This window comes from Corvus kubaryi, unplaced genomic scaffold, assembly GCF_017639235.1.
Source record: "Corvus kubaryi isolate FWS band 111438036 unplaced genomic scaffold, C.kubaryi_AGA036_p1.0 37334, whole genome shotgun sequence".
NCBI lineage: Eukaryota > Metazoa > Chordata > Aves > Passeriformes > Corvidae > Corvus > Corvus kubaryi.
Genome location: NW_024581108.1, coordinates 13,401,364 through 13,413,559, shown reverse-complemented (window position 1 = coordinate 13,413,559; position 12,196 = coordinate 13,401,364). Strand labels below are relative to the sequence as shown.

Below are 12,196 nucleotides of genomic sequence, written 5' to 3'. Positions count from 1 at the left end.
CCATCACACAATTGAATCACTCCTTTTTTAAAGATATAGTGATATGTAATGAGATGAAGCAATGCTGACAGGGTTTTTGAAAGATACATTGTCCTCCACAGCCTATTCACTTCATAATAATACCCCTTAAATTTGTTAATTTCTCACGATTTGGGGGCTAGAGCGAGTCCTTGTCAAATAATTTCAGTATTGACCATGGTTTAAAATGTTAATTACTGTGGAATTTGTCACAGATAGCATCAAACCACAGTGATACTAATCTATGTCATGGATTTGGAACTCCTTTGGGAAGCTCATATTTAGACTTACTGCTGAGTGAACATGACTGCTAAGATTACAGAGACCGTGGACAGTGAGGAAAACCAGTAATGCTCCTTCTGAGTAGAAGGTAAACAATAGGGTGATTGTCTGCTTACACATTGGGGCTAAACAGCCCAACTGCTGAGAAGCTTTAGGTAAAAAACCTCCTATCAGCAAGGAGTCTTGATGTTTTCTTCATGGAGCTAGATGTTGTCAAGGATTCAGCTGAGCCACCCTAGTGAGTGTACAGGAAGCAAAACAGGATATTCTTGTATAGGCCCTGTTTTGTGTAATTATGCAACACTTGAACTCTTGTGTATATTCCAGAATGGGTAACACATCTCTAAAAGGATCGACAGCAACTAGTGAGTGAAATATTCTTATGAAAAGTGCTCTTGATTGAAATCAGTGTGTTTACATTTTCAGCTATCTTTGGTAAGGATTGTTCCACCTCAGTGCACCCTCAAAATTAAGAAATTATTTTCATCCGGTTTCATTTCCTGTGTTTGTTTCTTTTAACAAGCAATCTAAATAATTTCCACTGTCTCTTAAAAAGGAAAAATAAGGGAAATGATCAGGAAAATATCAGTTCATCAAATATCTTCAGATATTTCTCAGGGATATGCTGTATTTGATGAAACACAGACAAATTCCCTGAGAGACAGCAGAGCAGAGGTTTGTGCTTAGTGACTCCCAGATCTGTGCTGGGGGGCCTGGATACCCAGAAAGTCCTGGAATATGCAGCAAGAGTTTTGGGCCCGCTAGGTCCGTGTGTGTAACACAGAAGCCAGAAAACACTGGAAGCCCTGGCTGGGTGTGCATGTGCATGCACGTGTGTATCTACATAAATACACCATCTGCATAAGCAGTGTGCTGGGTTTATTTAAATGATCCGTTTCAATTAGAGTCTCTTTTGTTCTGTTTCTGTAAATAAAAACCACATGTTAACTTTTGAATAATCTCTGGTTTCAATAGCCTGAACCCTGCCATGTCCTGTTTGTACCACAGATAGTAATGAAACTGCTTTTATGAGTAAGAATCAGGGCTGAATATTAGAAACTAAACTTTGTTTTCAGCAATAAGTTTGTGTTTTGTTTTTGTGTTTGGGGTTTTCAGGGGTTTTTTATGTGTCTGGCAATAATGTTGCCCAAAGAAAAATTTTTGGCTAGTGCAAAGTAATGGACATCCTTCTGTGGTCTGAGGATTATAGCACGAGCACAGATTTTTCCATCCCGTTATAAGACCACTCAAAAAGAAATCTGTCCTTCCCAAAACAGAAGAGAAAAAAACCCCAGATCCTTTATTTAAATAGTAGCAGTAATCTCATTTTAGACTTTCCTTGTTTTCTAATCTGTATACACAAACCCAAATTCTACTGCTGAAACAGTGAATGTCAACCAGGTTGTAAGTGTAAATGATGGCAGAATACAGCAACTGATTTGTAAATTTTTCTGTTCTCAGTCTTCAGTGTAGCTGATGCCAGATAGCCTGCCTTGATCTATGCTCATGCAGTGCCAGTTCATAGTGTGGGAGTCAGAGGGAAACTTGCTTTAGTTCTCATATCCCACTTTTGTTGCAGTTTGCACAGGGGGCTATAACCTGTGCCTTTGCAACTTTTTTAAAAAATTTATGAGGGGAATGGAACTGCATTGAATATTTTTATTCAGAGAAATGAAATACGTAATATTAGAATGAACAGAACAGGCACAAGACACAAATGTCTGTCATCTCCCTAGCTCCAGGAGTATTTTAATGGTGAAGATTTCATGGAACTATTAAGCAGTTTCACCTATCTCTCCCAAATGTTTCTTAAAAACAAAGAAAAATATCTGCAGAAGAAAAAGATATTGTTTTTAATTAAGAGAGTGGAGTATTTTTTACTGGGGTGTCAGACAAGTGCCGACTTCAGAGCAAGGGAAGGAGTAAGACCACATGGCTAGGAACAAAGCAGGGGGGTGAGGCTGCTTCCCCAATCAACAGCAGCAAGCTGTCCAACTGGCTCAATTGTCATGTGAAATCTCAGCCATAGCAAGGATCTAGGCAAGAAATATCTCTTAGGGTTTTTTTACTATGCTTTTAGCTTAAAAAGTAACAGTTCTGTTAAACTGAGAAAACAACAGTTTAAAAAAGTGTTCTGCAGAACCCTGGGTAAAGGTATGCATAAGCAGTCTTATCGTGCCAAAGTGAGGCTGGGTTTTTTTCTTACATATATTATTGAATTTGGGAGTTTTTTCCTCCTTTTAATATGCTTTTTGTGCAATCTTTTCCCTTTCATATTTGTTCTTCTTTCTGTGCTTTTCTTTCAGAATTTGTTTTGCCTCCTTCATTGCTATTCATTATTAAGATTGACAGTTTCTTCATATTTGCTTATTCCCTGTGCTTTTGTTTTAATTGTCAGCTTCCAATATCTTAGAGCAAACTTTGTTATATTTCAAAATGTTGTATTTCTTGATGTTCTTGCCCTAGATTTGTGTTATTTCTTGACCCTTTCCCAGAGTCTTGAGTTCTTATTTATTTGGTTTATTTTAAAGAAAACTAAGCTTCAAAATGCTTAGAGGAATGACCAATACAGACAAAAACAACAACTACAACAACATAAATTAAAAATTAAAAGAACTATAGATACAAAAGTACTTTTTTTTGTCAGAGACTTCAAGTCCCCAGATTCTTTGGAACTTGTCACGTCATTCTGAGTGCTTTAGATGCCATCGTCTATGCAATACATTACTTTCAAGAATTTTGGGCTTGAAACGTGGGTGAGAATAGCTGGGGAAGGGTGTCACAATCTCTGCCAAATTTAATTCTGGGGCATAATAAGACAGCAGCCTGAGATATAGTGTAAATTATGGTGAAGTCTGTACTCTAATTACTTTTTTAAAGCTTTAAAAGGCTTCCCTGTTCTTTCCAAATATCTCTGGAAGAACTATCCTGGTTTATACCCAACTCTTAAAGTCATTGTCACTTCTTGAGGTGCCTTTTCACTACCCCCAGTGTCAGTCTGATGTCAGCAACTTTCCCTGAGCATTATCACTGCAGGTTCCCACCAGTAGGTGTGGTGGACAAAGTGCTTTGAAAAGGTTAATCAGCAGCATTCATTAATAACTAGGTAACAGTATCCAACCTGCAGGCTACTGCTTGTTGGCAAATAGCTCGCGTGGTGCAAAGCTTGTAGTTTTTGTTCAACTGGTTGAGTGCCTTGTTGCCAGGCTTCCTGCTGGAGGAGGAGTTTGGCCGGACCACTGGGGTGTGTTGTGCAATGGCATTCATTGAACAGTGCTGCTGGCACCTCCGGGACTTCCCAAGGCTTCACATCTCCATGCTGAACTCACTAGCAGGAATTCAGTATTTTAAGCAAGAACAGAGTAGCCTTCCCAAGGATCCTGATTAGCTTCCACTGGTGCTTGCTAGAGTGAAACTCAGGAAAATTTGCTTGATTGTCAGTAGTCTTTTGACACTTTCCAGCGGCTCCCTTTCATGTGATTAGAAACATGGATAAACTCTCTAAGGGCTTACTGAGAAAGACACAGAGAAGAGATCAGTTTACAAAGGTAGGAAAAAACTCTGCAGTGCGCGCTTCTGCAGCAGCACAGCAAGTCTCCCTCTCAGCAGTGTCACTGTCACGTACACATGGGTGAGCAAAGCAACATGAAGATGTAGTAAATAAGTAAGGCCTTTGAGTCAGGCTAATCACTGGGTAGGCTCAGCCTGGGTTAATGGCTGAGATCGTGTCCTATTACACTGCTGACTAATGTACTTTTCAGACAGAAGTTTGTACTGTAGACTTGGCCTCAGGTTTTCCTGGTTTAATATCTCTGTCAAAAAGGTGCATGTTCTTCATATATCTTTGTATATTCATTGCATTTTATAGGTTAGACAAAATATTATTTTTCTAGCTGGATTCTACATTAAGATGAAAAACAAAACATAAAAGAAAATTACAAACTTCCTGTCTTTGTTTGGAAGATAACACACCACAGTAACAAAAACAAAGAACAGAATAATTTTTTGAGGCGATATAATTACAAAAATAATATTTGAATTAGCTTTTAGGATTTTTAGCCTTAGTGTATCAGACTGATATTTGTCAAACAGGCTTATGGCTTACTCCAAGTGATTTTAGCAGCTCCGGTGGGGCTAGTTATGGTGTGAATTATTACTCAGTGTGAGTAAGGAGATCAGAACTAAGCCTAGATATGGTCAGAAGGAAAGAGGGTTTTGTCTGGTTTGTCTATGATAGATCTGCCCTGCTGCTAACTCCCTGGTCTTTCATTTAGTTGCTTTTTAGAGACTTTTGTTAAGACTTACAAGGTGTCCTGAGAGGACAATTGAGCTTTTATGGGGTTTTTTGCAGAAACAGGAAGAAAGAATCATATTGCTGGTTTTCTGTTAGTGTTGATTTATTTTCTGTTCATCCTGCAAATATTTCTTTATGAAATTTATTAAAAAAGAGAAAACCAACAAAACAAAAACCCCAAACAACCAAATAATGTAAATTGGGCTTTGAGGAAGTAAGAGCGTGAGCTTCAAGGTTGATCTGCATAAGGATTTCCCAAATATACAACAACATTATGATCAGCCCTTGCATCAAGGAGGGTGATCACTTCTGTTTTCTAAGAGAACGGATTTCCATGTGAGCTTGTCTCAGTTCACAAAGGCTTAATAACTAAAAAAAATCAGATTTTTTTCACAAGATGCTATAAAAATGAAACAAACTAGTATAGACTGTTAAAGTTAGTGGGCCACTTGCTGGGCTCAGTGGTACAAAATGGACCTGAAGGCTTCCCTCAGGCAGCCTCAAGAGTCCAGCTTCCCCTTTGCACCGGGAAAGCTCCTATGGATGAGCCCCTGGGACCAGCTCACAGCAGGCTGGGCCTTCCTAACTCACCCTGCTCTCGGGGAAATCTCCAGTTCTAGCAATAGAAACAGCTTCTTTTTTGCCAGGAACTGTCTCTTATTCTCTTGTCCTTTCTGGTGCTTGTATTAAATAGTTACAGCAAACTGGAGAATCTGTGCTGCAAGATGGTCAAAAGAATTTATGGCCTTTGGAGCCGATGGGACTAAGTTTGCTCAGGATCATGCCCTTAGTTAGCGTCCTGCAGCAAAAAGGCCTAGAGTTTAGTAAGGAAACTCTCTCAGGGATTTATAGTATTGATGACTGTAACCAAGCCTGGCAGCCCTTGGATCTTACAGCTCTCTCTGGGCCTAATCAAAGGCCATTGACGTAAACTAAAACATTTGACTTCAGAGAGCTGTGGATCAAACTCTGTGTCTACACTTACTGGGTTTGCCTTCCCCTCAGACACAACCTCACTTTAAAGTCTTTTCTTCTGACAGGCCTGTAGCCTCATTCCTCTCTCTTAAGCTGGGAGGGCATTTCACGGCCCTCTAAAATGCCCAGAAGTGACTTTTCCATTCTCACGGTGCAGTTTCACATTATACCTAATTCAGTGTAACTGCTGGCTGATCCCAAAAGTCCCATCCCTGTTTTACTGATACTAAGTTTAAAGATCATATAATCTTGGCAGGATGACTTGACACAAAATTAACCCAGTCCAACACACATCCCCTCTGTGTCGTTTGTGTCCCTCTACCACCACAAAAAAAAAACCAAACAAACAAAAAACCAAAAACCCAAAGAAAAGCCAAAAAACAAACCACAAAACTCAAAATACCACTGTCCTTTTAGCAGTTTTCCACATTTTCCATGGATTAGTGTAATATGACTCTGTGCCATGAGTCTCAAAAACTCTGCCAGGGGCATTACATAAAAGCAAAGTTAATTTGCATTAAGGCAGAGAACCCAGACAAAGAAAACATTAAAAAGAATTCAAATGAAAATGATACGAAAGGTATTATTACCAGCATACAAGGCCTAGTCCAGAAGTATTAATTAGACACTGATCCAAAGATAATGGTTAAGATGGATATTATAAGTGTGAAAACTACCCTTATGTTATTATACTTAATGTGATTCTCCTCTAATTTTTTCCTCAACCCAGTTAGCTGTCAGTCAACATTTAGCATCTTGTTGGAAAAAACTAGTGCTTCATTTTCAGCCAAGTGTTCCTGGGCCACTGCAGATCTAATGTCACAGTAAAAAGAGAATGTCTCTCCATCCTTTCCTCTTTCTCCTACAGACCTTGGTGTTTCCTTTCAAGTCCAAAGTCTTTGTTAGCAAGCTAGTTTTTACTGCATTCTTTTGACCAGACATTGATGCATAAATAACTTCCGATTTACATGATTAGCTTAATTTTTTTCTTCACTTTAGATATAAACTCATTTTAATTCCTTTCTTGTAATTTAGATGGTGCAAGTGTCATCTACTTCCATATTACTCCCATTTCAAAGCATACCCTGGAACCTCACTTGAAGTCTTGAACTCTTTTATTTTGGGCATGTTTTGAAAAAAAAAACTCATAAAAGGACTACAATAACTATTATTAACCTCTAAATTTCAAAATGTCTTCATACCCCTATTGGGAGTCTAAGCAAATGTTCTCAGTTTCCCTTGACAGAGTAATGAGGAATTCTCCCTATGTGTTCTCTCTTCTCTATGGCTTGAAAATTAAATCTCTGTCTTTAGCTATGAGATGTGCAGCACATCTTTCTGAAAGATAAAGTTTATATCAGATTCAAGCTACCCAGCTGTTTCAGAGCTCTGCTTTTATGTCAGGTTTTAGATTTTGTGAGTGGAAGCTGCCTTACATATTAGAATTCATATTAATTGTAACTTTTAGTGTTACTTAGTAGCAGAGGTATTATTCTTTATCTTACAGTCTGCTTTACTATTCCAATTTTTTAAATTTGAGAATGTGTTCAAATTCCTGTGGCAAAAATTACTCAGAAAAATAGGAAGCTACTTAAAACTAATGAAAGAAGAGTTCATTTTGAAAGCTGGAGGTGAAACAATTACCCCCATAAAGTTCATGAGCATTCTGACTGCTTTCTTGCAATGAAATATCTTATATTTGCTAGTAGTTTTCTAGTGGTGGCTTGTTCTGCTCTGATGTAAATTAAATGTGAGATGTTAGAAGCCTCAAAAGAGCCTTTTTGAAAAGATTCACAGGTGATGAGAGAGATCTGCAGTTTCCAAACTCACCAAGAAGCAGGTTTTTTACATAGCATATCTTTTTCACTTTGTACCTTCTGTGTCAACTGTGACCAGCACTAGTCCTCTCACTTTCATCAGGGAAGCTACAGCTTTGGGGTTTTTGCTGTGCAACGTAGCTTCTTATTCAGGTAAATGGAAAAATATATAGGAATGTCTTCTGGTTAATTGGTTGGAAGAAGCTGAGGTCCTTGCCACTCAGATCCTTTTGAAAATTTCAGCTGTGAGATACTTGTGCACTCCTGTCTCTGAAACATAACATCAGTGAGAAAAGGCACCAACTCTCAAGAGGACATGACTTCCATCACTCTTCCTTGAGAATTAGTTATTCCTTTGTCTTACTTCATGAAGTAAATTAGTACAAATAAGGATTTTCTAGCACTGCACTGTCCTTGACTGTTTTAATACTATTTTGTTTCTGCAGATCTTTGAAAGGCTTTTTATGTGCTCAAAGCAGGGCAACAAGTTTCAAAACCTGAAAAAAATTATTTCCTATCTTCCCGTCTGTTCTAATTACCGGACCTTTCTTAAAACAGGTTCTTTCCTACTCAGAAGCCATGGTAGTGGCTAAAGACATGGAAACAAATTTTCCCACATAGCTAGTTCTATTCCTGAAGTACTCAGATTCACTTTCAGTAATTTCCATTTGATTCTAGATATCCCCTGCTGAATAAACAAGCAAAGGAGGTATCTTTCATGTTAAAAGCTTTGTATATCTCCTTTTTTACAGGGATATGGAGTTAGTGTAACATTTGCCTTTCTCAGAAATAAAAACCTGAGCCAGAAGATTTGCAAGTTGCCTTGATTTTACTCATTTTTATAGGAAAAAAATTCTTAAAACTCATTCTGAGTGTAAATTTCACTGTTAAGTGCAGATGAGAGCACATTATGAGGTTTCTCAGTGTATTTTGCTCTCCTTACCAGATTCCCGTGGGTCTTTTGAATCCATGTATTGCATTCGTAACTTCTAAAAATCCTTCCTTTGAAAGTTTGCTTACAGTTTCCTTTTTCTTTGAATATACTAAAGTTGTTTGGTTTTGGTTTTTTTAATTACCTTTATGTCAATGTATACTATGAGTGTACAAAAAGCTCTATCTTCTTTCTGTTTGCAATTTTATTCTGAGATGGTTGTTCCCAAAGCTATCCTGAAATTTCTCCCTCAAGACAAAACAAAATTTTCTCTTTAGGCATGGAAGAGTACTGTTTCTTATCCAAAATGCAATATTCCAAAATGAAATGTTCTGAATACGAGAAATACTGTCTCATATTCAGAGCACTGCATTTTATCATCTCAAGAGAAAAGCATCCAGTCTCTCTTCTAGCTCATATTCTAAAAAGATGGGCTTTAGGACTTAGTCATGGGGCTGGGTTTCACAGAATCATAAATACCACATTGAAGGGGACCTGCATGTTGCCTGTAACCTTTTATTCTATTCCATGCTTCCTCAAACACTTCCTCAAGCACAGAATTTTTAGGCAGGAGGAGGTAGGAAAATAAAACCAAGCTTTGCACTCAGAAGGACATCAGGGCTAATGTTTCCTTGCTGAGGATCAACCTGCCAGGCAAGAGACCAACCAGCAGGACAGGTTGGCTTTGTGCCTTTTGTGGGTTAGGCACATTTAGTATGGCAATGGAGCAGTATTTTACATCTACCTTCCATAACAGAAATTGCTTCTCACTTTGATAAGTGCGGGGAACTTCCCCTGATTTCCAACTAACTAAGGGTGTGGGGTAGTAGAGAGGAAGGTGTAACTTTTAAGGGGGGAAATGGTCCCAGTTTCTAGAAGGAGCGCAGTAAAATCATTGTCTTTTATTTCTTAAACATCTGTTTAAACATCATTTTTTTTAAAAAGCAATGGTGTATCTACAGCAGAAAAATGTTAGCATAATCTTTAGCAAATTCTAAAGCTGTTATGGTTAAGCTGCAGACATGCACATCTCAATCACACTATCTTTCAGTGAAATGGGCTAAGCTTTCCTTCACTGTATAAACAGATGAAGAGTACTGTGCTTTTCCTTTGGTATTAAATCTTGCCTAAAACTGTAAAATAACACATTGAAATAAGTTATATCTATTCTTGAATTATTAAAAAAAAATCTGTGTAAAAGAAACTGTCATCCACAGGCCTGTAAGTTTAGTGCTAACATGCCTCTTTTATATGGCCCATTCAAGATAGATGATGAAAGAAAGTAGCTGTTTCAAGCATGTAGACTTTTAATACAACTATTACACATCAAAGTATTAAGGAAAGCTGTTGAACCTCAATCTCTCCTTTCTCCCCCACACTCTGAAAACTGAACATTTCTAAATAAGTGACCATTGCCAACCTGAGCCAGAGGGCAGCATTCACCACCTTATGGTACACTGCAACTCCTGATGAGTCTCAGCTACTTTTTAACTCCTCTTTCTCTGTGCAGTAACAATAAATGCATTTTAAAAAGGCTTGCCTCATGTGGCCTGTTGCAGAATTGTTAAATGAATAAAGGACATTGCCATTAGAGTTCAGTTATAAATACATTTGAATTTTAAACTGAACATATGCTACTTCTCTGCTTGAAACTACCAGCTTTTCCTTGAAAACACCATGCCACAGACCCAGGCATGCCATAATAATAAGACTTAGGATTGAGGATGTCAAAGCTCTTTAAAGATGGTATCACTGTCTGAATTTGATTCATTAGATACTAAGGAAGTTTCTTACTTGAGGCTGCACAGTGATCAAAACTGATACAAGAATAGAGCTCCTCTGTCTTAGCTGTGATCTTGATTTAGTTCCTCCTTTAGTACTCTGGGTATCAATTTCAAAATAAGCTTTTATTTATAGCTTTGTTTTTTTTGCTGCAAAGTTTTTGTTCACTTTGTTTTCTTTGATAATATTAAATGTCTTCTATCTCAGCTTAAAATCAAATTTCTATAGCTAATTTAGGCTAGAGAATTCCTTGAATACTCAGTTATTTGTAACTCCAGTTCCACACTCTCATCCCCCGTAATCATTACATAATCATTTTTCCAAGTAAAATATTTTTGATCAGATCAGAAATGTATGAAAGATTAGAAAATAGTTCTTGGTGTTGAGACGCACGCAAATCACTTATTTAAGAGAGAGCCAGAGATAAGACAAACAAGTTTAAAAAAGAAAAAAGTGATGAAACACTTGTCTGCTTAATTTGACAAAGAATAAGTCTGGAGTTGTTACTGAATACCAGGAGCGAGTAGAGGAGAAAGTAAGAGAGGAAGGTGGATGTAAAGATTATGTAGGGACGGGGACACTTTGCTCTCAGTCCAGTTTGTGGAAATACATGCTTAGCCATAATGCGAAATCCTGAAGTAACTTTGCTACATGCAGTGGGAACTTGCTTTCTTTACCTGGAAATCTAACATTCTCTGGGTTGATTTCCACAGAATGTCTCCAGATTTTAATGAGGATAGCTGAAAGTAAACTTGACCAGAATTTCCCAGATGATGATGAGAGGGTTTTAACTGTGTTTTGTTTCACAGCAAGTGATGGGGGAATTTTAATCTGCAGTGGCTAAGATCAGTTTGAAACCATTTGCAGCTGAGTATTGGCCATCACTTTGAAATTTAAGAGAAACCAAACATATTTCAGGAGATTTATTTCAATCACAGATAGAAAACAATGGGGTCCCATGGCAAGCTGAGAGTCTGCTCCTTTTAAAGGAGCACATGCCACTTCAAGGAAAAAAAAGCATGAAAGGAAGCAGTGGTGTGCAAATCAAAATAACCCCTTTGTCTTTCTTTCTGAATTCATGCTTGGGGAAGAATAGAGTGTAGGGGAAGAATTCAGACCTGTTTTATTCAGTCTCCAAAGGCAACTACTTTCTCTCTGGATGAGAAAGAAATTTAGTTTTAATGGTGGTGGAAGCCTTCCTTTATTTTCATGATCAAGAAAGGCAGTTGGCAAAAATGCTCTCTTCAAATAACTAATTGTTGAAGATTAGAAATTAATTGGTTTGGGTTTGGTGTTTTGGTTGGGGTTTTTTTGTTTGTTGGTTTGTTTGTTTTATTACTGCCCTTCCACTACTATGTAAGATTCATCAGTTTTTCACCTGCTCTCAGCCACCAAACTGAGCTTCTGGATTCATTCAGTCACCATTTTTTTCCTCCTTGCCTGCAATACAATTTTGTCACTCTTCTAAGATCACTGATCAAGGAAGAAAAATGTCCCATATCCTTCTTTTGCTAGATAAATATGGATTCATTTCTGATGAGGGGTGTGATTAAACGTATCATGTTTTACTTTTTTTAATGCTTGTAATGTTTGTATCTTAAATCTACAAATATTTTCTGCTTTTTTTGCAGGTGACAGTACTCCAGTGACACCACCTTGCCTGAAGCTGGGCAGAATGAAACCTAATCTTGGGTAAGAGACCTGTAAGTGATTGGAGGTGCTATTGTGGCAGACATAATTTGGTGACTTCTTCCTTGCTGTTTCCTTTCATCCTTTCCTTAAAGCATTGCTGATGAAGTTGATATGAAGGTAGGCCCCTCTAAATTTTTCATGTGCATTTATCCCCTGAATTAATGTTATCTTTGGCAATTTTCACCAGTTATTCAGTGCAGTGCTGCCTGTCTGCCCTCTGAGCTTTCAGGCTAGTTTGGGTCCTAAGCTCAGATCACCAAATTGCAGCATGACATGCTGCCACTTAAGCACTTAATTATACCTAAGGAGACAAGGATCCACATTGTACCCTTTACAATAGAGCCCCAAGAAGAAACAAATCCCAGTGCCTTGCTGGCCAAAGGGACCTTTGCCAGCACCAGGTGG

At 38.0% G+C, this 12,196-nt stretch overlaps 1 protein-coding gene across 17 annotated transcripts in view; it reads left to right on the top strand.

Annotated features, from left to right (window-relative positions):
* Positions 1–12,196, top strand: part of ADGRL2 (adhesion G protein-coupled receptor L2) — a 384,708-nt gene that overhangs the window by 61,278 nt on the left and 311,234 nt on the right. For 4 of the 17 annotated variants that reach the window (XM_042030364.1, XM_042030387.1, XM_042030376.1 and 1 more), the window contains exon 1: positions 11,775–11,791. The gene's annotated coding sequence lies outside the window, so the exon portion shown is untranslated. Of the gene's footprint in view, positions 1–11,730; positions 11,792–12,196 lie in introns of those variants that run through there. The other 13 variants (XM_042030373.1, XM_042030370.1, XM_042030368.1 and 10 more) reach the window with 8 other exon arrangements.